Consider the following 12,693-nt stretch of genomic DNA (forward strand, 5'->3'; position numbering starts at 1 on the left):
TGCCCCTCCCCAGCCAGACTGTCTTGCAGGCAGCTGGCTACACTGCACAGAGCAGCAACTGGGACTGGCACTGGTACTGTCCTGCTCCCTGCTTGGGCCCGACTGCCAGGAAGAGCGGCTGAACATGCCCTCAGGGCAGGTAACAGGGGGTGAGGAGAGCACGGGGGTCCTGAGTTGGGGGCAAGGTGGAAACACATGGGGTGGTCACATGTCCTCCTCTTTAGATTGTCCCCCACTCCAGTATGGGGAGACCCCAGTCATCTATGAAACAAAATAAAAAAGCCCCATTTTCTGAGCATGAACCACCACATATACTCTCTTGTGACACTGTGATCATAGGAGCCTCTTGAGCTAATAGCATCATTGTATAACTGGATGACGCTATTATCTATTGGCTTATGTAGGTTATTATATAGGCATCATCATAATATTTTAGCACCTTCCTGGGCTGGTAGAAAGCTGTTCTCTATAAGAAGTCCAGGGTGAAGTGTGATCATCACAGACTGGATTCATCTGATTCCCCCAGCTTTTTCTGGAGGGCAAGAATGAGCTGGGGGAGGAAGGAGGCGGAATATGATACAGTTGGTAATAGAGATTGGGAATTGTAAAGAAATTCTGGAGGTCTGTTTTAAATATTTATTTAATGCATTTTGCTAAAGCATGTAGTTTTAAATAAGAGAAAAAAAAAGTGCTTATAGCACCAGGCACACAATAAAAGTCAAAATAAATCAATAAATACTGGATATTATCTTGACAAAGGAGGTCAGGTATTTCAGATTAAAAGAGCAAACAGAAAAACAGAGGTGCAGCAGTCACGATGTACTTCCAATTTAAAATGATTTCACTCCATTACTAAAGACAATAAACTTAGAGTAAGCCACACATCAATTTGCTCATGGAATGCTATTAAAATATTGGCTGTTGTAATTATAGTTAAACTAAATTCTGCAAAGGGAAATCTAGCTTGCAAATCCTATAGGCACTTAGGATACCAATAGGTTCTTTAGGCTTTGTTTGTATGAATAGAACTGATACCAATAGGCTTAATAGAACTGATGGAAGAGAAGATCTGAGGCTTGGAGATACAGGTGGAAGCTTTTGTTGAGTTTTGAAGGGGTTTCAAACCAAAGATGGAGCAAAGGCAAGAGGAGGCTGAAGGGAAAAGTCGAGACCTGCAGGTGCAAGCTGAACTGAAGAACTGAGAGGGGAGACTGCTGGGTGAGGAAATTAGTCAGTAGAAACATATGACTACAAGAACCAAGTAGAGAAAAAGACCTGAGGGACAAATAGAGGGACAAATAGAGCTCAGGGACAGGTTTGCTGAGTGGATAATGAAGAAGGGGCACAGCAGGCAGGGGACAGGCAAGGAAGAAGAGAAGAATGGCTAGTCCTGTAAGACGAGGGAAAGAGCTAACCGACATACCAAGAGTTCAGAGCCTCAGGGGGATATAGGATGATTTGCAGGAGATTGAAAGGGAGAATAAAAGATAAGAGGACGCACAGCTCGAAAGAACAGGGGGAAAGTTGGAGAATCACACAATCACTAGGAAAAGGCAGAGGAATAAATACATGGGCAGGTGTTATTTAAGTTAAGCACCGATGTGGACACAAGAAGAAATGGCCATAAACTGGCCACCAACAGGTTTAGGCTCAAAATCAGGCAAAGGTTTCTAACCATCCAAAGAGGGAAGTTCTGGAAGAACCTTCCAAGGGGAGTAAAGGGGGCAAAAAACCTAACTGGCTTCAGGACTGAACCTAAATTTATGGAGGGGATGGTATGATTGGACTGCCTACAATGGCATGTGGCCTATTGGCAACTGCCAGTAGCAAAAATCCCAACTGCTGGAGACAGGACACTAAATGGGGAGGACTCTGAGTTACTACTGAGAATTTTTTCAATATATCTTGCTTTCTGTCATCAGATGTTTGGCTGTATTTATAGAGAGCAATCATATCTCCCCTCAGCCTTCTTTTAATTAGATCAACAAGCAAAGTTCTTTGAGTCTTCTTTCATAAGCTAGGTTTTCCATTTCCTCTAGGCATCCAGGCATCTATCTCCCACCTAAGTCCTAGAGCAATCCATGAACCAGGGAAGGCTGGTGTTCACCCATTAAACTTGCATGCAGAACCCAATAAAGTAGGTGTGCTCAGAGGCTGCTTTACTCCACACAAGGCAGCCAAGGTTGGGGAGGAAGAAAAGGAAATATCTCCCTTATAACCTTTAGCCCGCTGATTTGGGGTATGAGAGGCCACCAATTCAAGTCCACCTACTACCTGATGAGAAGAAGGTATCTGCTGCTGCCCTACCACTGGACTAAAGTGTGATTCTCACTTGTACTGTGTCCTAATTAATATTTACTAAGTCAATTAAAGTTGAGCAACTTTATTAGAAGAGATTGAGAGAGACTAACCTCAGAATGTCCCATAGTCCAGTGGGTAGAGCATAACCCTTCTCATCATACAGAGGGGACCTGAACCAGAGGTTTTCCACGTTCCAGGGTAGTACCTAAACCATTGGGCTAAAGATTAAAGGAGGTCCTCCTTCCTTCTTCCATGTATGGATTTAGGCCTTTGAGGACACCTATAAAATCAGGTGCTGCATATGAGTTAGGTGAGTGAATGCTTTTCTTTCCCTAATTCATGGATTACTAGCAAAGAGAAGTGCCTCCCTGCTGCCTGGACATAGGCTGCCATCTGTGAGGGTGTAGGGTTTAATACACATGCCTCTCATGGGCATCTCCCATTGGCTAACTTAGGCAATTCCCCACCTTTTGTGGCTTTTCTAAAGCACCTGTCTCTTCCCATTCATAGCAGCCTAGGCACCAGACTCAAGCTTTATGGATTCCAGTGTTGTTTCTGTGATTTTTCTAGGTGCCTAAAAGTAAACTGTTGCAACGTTCAGTGTCACAATGCTGAAGGCCTTTTATGGATCTGGTCCTCAGTGTTTCCAATGTAATCCATGTTGGTGCTGTTATTGCTGTGGATTGCCAATTCAAGGATTGCTGGATTTCTCTAGTACTGCTACCTCGTGAAGGGAAGGTGCACATGAAAATTACAAACTAAAGAAAAGCAATCTCAGTTCTGTTTGCTCTGATGATGCTACCTGCTCATTTTCTAGCTACACCTGTTTTCTGCTGCTGCTATACCCCACTCAGCCATAGCTGAGTTTCCATCACTATCAGTACATCTAGCTAAAAAGGGGATTAGATGCCCTCAATAAAAAGATAAGAAATGGCCTGGAAAGGAAAACTTTGAACCTTTTCCTAACTCCTAAAACTGCTTCCATCATCTCTCTGAGAGACTAAAGAACCCAGTGACTTGATCATACCCTGTCCTTTATTGTAGCAACATTCGTCCAGTCAGAGAACAGAAATAATACATGACTAAAGAGACACAATGGTATTGAAAAGTGAATAAAAGCAGATCCTGTGTATATATGATTTACCCAAAACCTTTATAGAATAATTTCAGATCACAAACTGGTAAATATCAAAGTGTTTTTGGGAACAAAAAAAAACAGTTAATCTCATTGAACAAATTGTTTTCTATGAATAGGATATCCAGCTCTACTCACCATACCTTTGGGATCATAAGTTGCCCTGGTGTCCTTTTTGCCCAAACTAGTGTCTGAACAAAGAGGTTAAAATGTAAATGATTTGGAAGCCTAAGCCCTGGTCTACACTAGGACTTTAGGTCGAATTTAGCAGCGTTAAATCGATGTAAACCTGCACTCGTCCACACGATGAAGCCCTTCATTTCGACTTAAAGGGCTCTTAAAATCGATTTCTTTACTCCACCCCTGACAAGTGGATTAGCACTTAAATCGGCCTTGCCGGGTCGAATTTGGGGTACTGTGGACACAATTCGACAGTATTGGCCTCCGGGAGCTATCCCAGAGTGTTCCATTGTGACCGCTCTGGAGAGCACTCTCAACTCAGATGCACTGGCCAGGTAGACAGGAAAAGAACCGCGAACTTTTGAATCTCATTTCCTGTTTGGCCAGCGTGGCAAGCTGCAGGTGACCATGCAGAGCTCATCAGAAGAGGTGACCATGATGGAGTCCCAGAATCGCAAAAGAGCTCCAGCATGGACTGAACGGGAGGTACGGGATCTGATCGCTGGATGGGGAGAGGAATCCGTGCTATCAGAACTCCGTTCCAGTTTTCGAAATGCCAAAACCTTTGTCAAAATCTCCCAGGGCATGAAGGACAGAGGCCATAAGAGGGACCTGAAGCTGTGCCGCGTGAAACTTAAGGAGCTGAGGCAAGCCTACCAGAAAACCAGAGAGGCGAACGGCCGCTCCAGGTCAGAGTCCCAAACATGCCGCTTCCATGATGAGCTACATGCCATTTTAGGGGGTTCAGCCACCACTACCCCAGCCATGTTGTTTGACTCCTTCAATGGAGATGGAGGCAACATGGAAGCAGGTTTTAGGGATGAAGAAGATGATGATGAGGAGGAGGTTGTAGATAGCTCACAGCAAGCAAGCGGAGAAACCGGTTTTCCCGACAGCCAGGAACTGTTTCTCACCCTGGACCTGGAGCCAGTACCCCCCGAACCCACCCAAGGCTGCCTCCTGGACCTGGCAGGTGGAGAAGGGACCTCCGGTGAGTGTACTTTTTAAAATACTATACATGGTTTAAAAGCAAGCACGTGAAAGGATTAATTTGCCCTGGCATTCGCGGCTCTCCTGGATGTACTCCCAAAGCCTTTGCAAAAGGTTTCTGGGGAGGGCAGCCTTATTGTGTCCTCCATGGTAGGACACTTTACCACTCCAGGCCAGTAACACGTACTCGGGAATCATTGTACAAGAAGGCATTGCAGTGTATGTTTGCTGGCGTTCAAACAACATCCGTTCTTTATCTCTCTGTGTTATCCTCAGGAGAGTGAGATATCATTCATGGTCACCTGGTTGAAATAGGGTGCTTTTCTTCAGGGGACACTCACTGGTGCCTGTTCCTGCTGGGCTGTTTGTCTGTGGCTGAACAGAAATGTTCCCCGCTGTTAGCCATGGGGTGGGGGAGGGTTGAGGGGGTAGCCACGCAGGGGGGGGAGGCAAAATGTGACCTTGTAACGAAAGCACATGTGCTATGTATGTAATGTTAACAGCAAGGTTTACCCTGAAAGAGTGTAGCCACTGTTTTATAAAATGTGTCTTTTTAAATACCGCTGTCCCTTTTTTTTCTCCACCAGCTGCATGTGTTTCAATGATCACAGGATCTTCTCCTTCCCAGAGGCTAGTGAAGATTAGAAAGAAAAAAAAAAGCACTCATGATGAAATGTTCTCTGAGCTCATGCTGTCCCCCCACACTGACAGAGCACAGACGAATGCGTGGAGGCAAATAATGTCAGAGTGCAGGAAAGCACAAAATGACCAGGAGGAGAGGTGGCGGGCTGAAGAGAGTAAGTGGCGGGCTGAAGAGAGGGCTGAAGCTCAAATGTGGCGGCAGCGTGATGAGAGGAGGCAGGATTCAATGCTGAGGCTGCTGGAGGACCAAACCAGTATGCTCCAGTGTATGGTTGAGCAAAGGCAGCTGGAGCACAGACTGCCACTACAGCCCCTGTGTAACCAACCGACCTCCTCCCCAAGTTCCATAGCCTCCACACCCAGACATCCAAGAACGCGGTGGGGGGGCCTCCGGCCAACCAGCCACTCTGCCACAGAGGATTGCCCAAAAAACAGAAGGCTGGCATTCAATAAATTTTAAAGTTGTAAACTTTTAAAATTCTGTGTGGCATTTTCTTTCCCTCCTCCACCACCCCTCCTGGGCTACCTTGGTAGTCATCCCCCTATTTGTGTGATGAATGACTAAAGAATGCATTAATGTGAAGCAACTATGACTTTATTGCCTCTGCAAGCGGTGATCAAAGGGAGGAGGGGAGGGTGGTTAGCTTACAGGGAAGTAGAGTGAACTAAGGGGCGGGGGGTTTCATCAAGGAGAAACAAACAGAACTTTCACACCGTAGCCTGGCCAGTCATGAAACTGGTTTTCAAAGCTTCTCTGATGCGTACTGCGCCCTCCTGTGCTCTTCTAACCACCCTGGTGTCTGGCTGCGCGTAACCAACAGCCAGGCGATTTGTCTCAACCTCCCACCCTGCCATAAATATCTCCCCCTTACTCTCACAGATATTGTGGAGTGCACAGCAAGCAGTAATAACAGTGGGAATATTGGTTTCGCTGAGGTCTAAGCGAGTCAATAAACTGCGCCAGCGCGCCTTTAAACGTCCAAATGCACATTCTACCACCATTCTGCACTTGCTCAGCCTGTAGTTGAACAGCTCCTGACTACTGTCCAGGCTGCCTGTGTACAGCTTCATGAGCCATGGCATTAAGGGGTAGGCTGGGTCCCCAAGGATAACTATAGGCATTTCAACATCCCCAACAGTTATTTTCTGGTCTGGGAATAAAGTCCCTACCTGCAGCTTTTGAAACAGACCAGAGTTCCTGAAGATGCAAGCGTCATGTACCTTTCCCGGCCATCCCACGTTGATGTTGGTGAAACGTCCCTTGTGATCCACCAGAGCTTGCAGCACTATTGAAAAGCACCCCTTGCGGTTTATGTACTCGGCGGCTTGGTGCTCCGGTGCCAAGATAGGGATATGGGTTCCGTCTATGGCCCCACCACAGTTAGGGAATCCCATTGCAGCAAAGCCATCCACTATGACCTGCACATTTCCCAGGGTCACTACCCTTGATATCAGCAGATCTTTGATTGCGAGGGCTACTTGCATCACAGCAGCCCCCACCGTAGATTTGCCCACTCCAAATTGATTCCCAACTGACCGGTAGCTGTCTGGCGTTGCAAGCTTCCACAGGGCTATCGCCACTCGCTTCTCAACTGTGAGGGCTGCTCTCATCTTGGTATTCATGCGCTGCAGGGCAGGGGAAAGCAAGTCACAAAGTTCCACGAAAGTGTCCTTATGCATGAGAAAGTTTCGCAGTCACTGAGAATCGTCCCAGACCTGCAACACTGTGCGGTCCCACCAGTCTGTGCTTGTTTCCCGAGCCCAGAATCGGCGTTCCACAGCATGAACCTGCCCCATTAGCACCATGATCCATGCATTGGCAGGGCCCATGCTTTCAGAGAAATCTGTGTCTATGTCCTGATCACTCACGTGACCGCACTGACGTCGCCGCCTCGCCCGGTATCGCTCTGCCAGGTTCTGGTGCTGCATATACTGCTGGATAATGCGTGTGGTGTTTAATGTGCTCCTAATTGCCAAAGTGACCTGAGCGGCCTCCATGCTTGCCTTGGTATGGCATCCGCACAGAAAAAAGGCACGGAACGATTGTCTGCCGTTGCTCTGACAGAGGGAGGAGCGACTGACAACACGGCTTACAGGGTTGGCTTACAGGGAATTAAAATCAACAAAGGAGGTGGCTTTACATCAATGAGTATTTCAGGCAAGACTTCATGGAGGGTTCCAATAAGAAATGGTGCACCTAAGTAATTGTTCTTATTGGAACAAGCAGGTTGGTCTGGTCTCTGATTGATACATAGCTAGATTTACCTCGCTGCACCTTCTCTGTGAGTGACTGCAGTGTGACCTAGAGGAATGAGTCCCCTAGACGGGGCAGGGGGGGAAGCAAATGAGTACAAAACAAATCTGGTCTATTTCTTGTTTTGATCCACTCCATCTATCTTTTACATCTTTGGCTGGCAGCAGACGGTGCAGAAGGACTGCTAGCCATCCTCATCTCTTGCCTGCCTGGCAGAAGATGGTACAATAGGACTGCTAGCAGTCCGTATCGCGTGCCTGCTCACCATAAGATGGTTCAATAGGACTGACTGCAGGACTAAAGAGAATGACCTGGTCAAGTCACTTCTAACGTAGTCCCTGCACCCATGTCTGCCCAGGCGCTCCTGGCCGACATGGCCAGGAGCACCTCAGACATGACGATGACGGCTAGCAGTCCTATTGTACCGTCTGCTGCCACAAGGCAATGGGTTGCTGCTGCTGTGTAGCAATGCAGTACCACGTCTGCCAGCACCCAGGAGACATACGGTGATGGTTAGCTGAGCGGGCTCCATGCTTGCCGTGGTATGGCGTCTGCACAGGTAACTCAAGTAAAAAGGCACGAAGCGATTGTCTGCTGCTGCTTTCACGGAGGGAGGGAGGAAACGGGGGCCTGACGATATGTACCCAGAACCACCTGAGACAATGTTTTAGCCCCATCAGGCATTGGGATCTCAACCCAGAATTCCAATGGGCAGTGCAGACTGCGGGAACTGTGGGATAGCTACCCACAGTGCAACAGTCCAGAAGTCGACGCTTGCCTCGGTACTGTGGAAGCACTCCGCCGAGTTAATGCACTTAATGCACTTAGACCATTTTCTGTGGGGACACACACACTCGAATATATAAACCCTATTTCTAAAAAACTAACTTCTATAAATTCAACCTAATTTCGTAGTGTAGACATGCCCTAAGGTAGTGTCAAACTAATTAAACAGAAAAAAGAAAAATGTCTTAAGTGCATAAAATACTATATTTATGACATCTGTTTGAAAGCCCAGTAGACTGTGAAGGGTGAGTTTGCCTGAGAAACATGGACATTTTTTCCCTCCATTTTTATAAATTGGTTGCAAGTGAGTTGTATCATTTTCACTTACAGTTGTGCACAACTGTTAACTAAGCGTGTTCTTATTTGTTCTCCCTGGGAAGCACTGGCTTTAAAACTTATGTCCTGAGATAAGAAGCAGAAACAGATGGAGAGTGTTGGGTAAACCAAAGCCAACCCTTTCAATCACAAGGAAACAGTAGCATTGAATATGCTCATCTAGGGTGAGGGCCTCAGCTAGGGAAAAACTGCTTAGTTCCATTAATGTCTCTGGATCTTGGCCAGTTTGTCCCAGCTGAGGCTCAGGCTCCAGATGACCTTAACAAATGACTCCTCCTCAGTTCTCCAAAGAAGATGAAAACCAACTGAAGTCCCTACAAATATTGACTATGGAAATATCCTTTCCCTTATCCACATTTGGCAGTCAGTTAGATCTTTGTAATTTGACCAAGACACATCATAATTTCTACATGCATCCCCACTAATCCCTTTTACTGTGATATAACCTTGCTATCCATGACTCTTATCCTACAAAGACTTACACATGGGCTTAATTTTATGCACTCTAAATATTCTGACTGTCTTCACTGAGGCTACTCACAGTGCATAAAGTTAAGCCCATGTGTATGCTTTTGCAAGATACGTCCAATTTGTTATCTTAAATTTTAGTGCAAGATATTCCAAATGTTTACTATGTGAGTGAAGTAAAAGAGCCCAACATGTATTTAGTGTGAGCTTCGGGTTTGATTTCATTTCAACTAGAATTCCAAATGACAAACATGTTTCCTCAAAAAATCATTTTCAGTTTTTCTTTTGATGAGCAAAGCCTAAAACTGAAAATCTGAAAAGTATTCTCCCCCAGCCCCTTTCCCTTCCATTTTCAGATGCAAAATATATAAGAGGATGAGAGAAAGAAAAGAATATAAAAACAACAAACAAACAAACAAACTCTAAAACACTCAGACAAGAAAACCAATAACTGAAAAAGTTTGTTCTGCAGATTTTTTGTTGAAAGTCAGAATATTTATAAAGAGACCATTTTCCATGAAAAAAGTTTGCCTGCTTTAAACTTGATGAATTGCCTCATATTTTATTGAGGAAATGAGACACAATGAATCTCTATTTGATATTTGTCTAAATATAATGTTCATTTAGGAAAGGAAGTAGCCTTCATATTTAAAAAATAAATCAAGTGTTTTGTATTATATTGTCACTGAATAATTCTGGGGACTTAGCCTTGTATTATGGTTTTGTTTGTGTGCACATTTATATGAATTCATTTGTGTTGTAATTAACATATGCATATGTCCCATGACGAAGTGTAATGTGACAGAGGAAGACTGAGATAATAGTGCTAGTCTTCTGTGGGGTGGCAAATGTACATTCCACTGTTTGTCTTGCATCAATTAGGCAGGTGTCTAATAAACAGGTGTCTCTTCTGTCTAATAAACCTCTTTTGGGATTTAAAAACTGCTATATAGATTTCATCTTAAGCCATTCAAAGAAAATAGACTCAAGTCTTCCCCCTGCCCCACCTTATGTTTAAAGAAACATTTGCTCTGTGGCTGAAGTGGCAGCATAATAGCTGCTGTCAGCATCAAAGATCACTTCTTGACCCCGATATGAGCATAAATAGATTACCTGTGCTGTTCAGAGGAGTTCAGCTGGCAGGATAGGATTTGATCATATGCTGCCTACTTGGTGGCTTCCAAGTTTTGTTGTGTACTACTAACCAGGACTGGCCCATTCAACAGCTGGGGAGCAGAGTAAAAAGAAATGTTTCACTGCACATTAATATAAGCTCGCAATATTCAGAAGCACCATTTATTAAATTATGAATGGAAACCATTTTATTCCTCTTTAGCCAAGGAAGAACAGTGAAGCATGAGTGATGAATGTGAAGAGTTAGAAGAATTATATAGGGGGAATTATATTGAGGGAATTTTTAAAAATAAAGGTTGATATGAACTACAGTCTTAGCTGCCTAAATCCAGAGCTAATTTCCCAACTATGCTGAGTATTTGTGTAAGTATAGATGGAAGGAAGAGATAGATGAGGATGGTGGGGAAAAGATTGTGGAGAGAAGGAACTCAAAGAATTGGTCCGATTGAGTTGTACTGGTTTAATTTGAACCCACAGCTCACTGGAAGTGGGTGACCATAAAAAAGACTGAAGGCTAGGAAAAGAAGTTGTTGATCCTACTTAAATGGCCATTGGGTAACGTGATCTGGAACACAGAAGTTTCTCAGAAGTAAGAGTTTTGGGGGATAGGGATAGAAATTGCAGAAATGATTGTAATAAAAGCCATAAAAAACCCCAACAACTTAAACCCAAAAAGCCAAATTCACCACTGGCAATATACAGAACATAAAGCTGAAATGGAATCCTGGTTCAATAACATTTTCTTTGTTTTCTTCCTACTGCAATATTTAACATTCACGTTGAAGGCTTAAAGGAAAAAAAATCTTATTTTGACAGGATTTTCTTTATTTTTATTCAGAAAAAAATCAACTCTTTTATGTCATTTTGGGCAGAAATTTTCTTTTGTTGTACAAAATGTATTCTTCTTTAAAAAAACACAAAAAGTTTATGAAGAACTTTGACATCATTTTATGCAATTCCACACAATATGGTTGAATTGGCAGTTTCTGCTCAGTGGAGGCCATTTTAGGACTGAAACTTAATTGCCTCAAATTCTTAGAGTGTGTGGTCCTCCAAGGTCAAGGATAAGAGAACTGATAGATAGTCAGCTTGAAATTTGAACAATTTGAACTAACAAATTTAGTCTCTAAGGTACCACAAGTCCTCCTTTTCTTTTTGCGGATACAGTCTAACACGGCTGCTACTCTGAAACCTGTAGATGACATGTGAATATGTAGGAGACCTATATCTCCAACTGTTGCTCCATTATTATTAGTAAAATGATTGTGTTTCTCACAGCTATTATTTTAAATGGGTTTTTCAATTGAAAAAAAGATTGTGCAAAAATGGTAATGAAACTACATGAGAACAGTGAGAGAGTATTTTTATGTGAGTTGATGTTAAAATGCTTAAATGTCATGTATATTGTATATTCTATTTCATATTTAGTCAGTCACACAACAGCCAAAAGCATATTTAATGAACCTATAGCATTGCTGTTTGCAGAAAGAAATGGACAAAACTTTAGTATCTTAATATGTAATGAAAAGAACAAAATACAACTATGTACAACAGAAGTGTTCATTGTCCTTACATTGTATATCAGTGTGCTATGGTGAACTTTAAAAAAAACACAAAAAAACAGCTTGAAGATAAAGTAAGATTTAGTGCATTCCCTCTCCCCACTTTTTTTTAAAAGCACAATACCAGAACAATGTGAAAATAATCACACGGATATGGCATATATTTTCAGAGGCTTAAATGGTATTTAATCACTTAACTCCCATTGAAAGCCAATGAGAATTAGGCACCACTGTGCTACTTGTGCCTTAAAAAGAATATACCCTTTTATCTTCAACCTACAAATGCGAGCAAATTCCATGTTACGGTTACCTAAATAAAATTATTTGGGCTGTGAGTTTCACATATGCTCCTTTAATGGAGATTTTCATGAGCATTGATGCTATATATCTCATCTTAGCTGACTTTTGTCTTTATATCTTGTAGAGTACTAATAATAGCAGCTGTGTTTTATGCCATAACTGTAGTTAGACCAGTATTGCAAAAATGATTCAATTAATTTGCTGTGTACCCAAAACATCTGAGAAACAGGCATGCTGAGTTCAAAACAGCCCAAATTCAAAACTTACAATGTAGTTTCTGATCGTTTCACAACTGCTGTAATAGGCTCAAGGATTCTTCTTTGCCAACAAAACAGTATATGTGTTACCTGCCATTGACTAGGACTTCAGAACCTCATGATCAGCAGCATCAAAAACAGCCCCTAAAAGAATTAGCATGGGCACAGTGATCATCAGCTAATGCAACCAGTACAGTTTCTACCCTACACTGAGGCGCATAGCCCATTTGACTCCATCTAAGAAACCAACAGAGTTGCCCTGACAATTTCCTTAATAACTTTTCCTAAAATTGAGAAATTGCAGAAGATCATTAGTCAGAATGTCAGCTTCAAGAATCAGTGTCTTCT

Source organism: Lepidochelys olivacea (genome assembly GCF_965140295.1).
Source record: "Lepidochelys olivacea isolate rLepOli2 genome assembly, chromosome: 1".
NCBI classification, from domain to species: domain Eukaryota; kingdom Metazoa; phylum Chordata; order Testudines; family Cheloniidae; genus Lepidochelys; species Lepidochelys olivacea.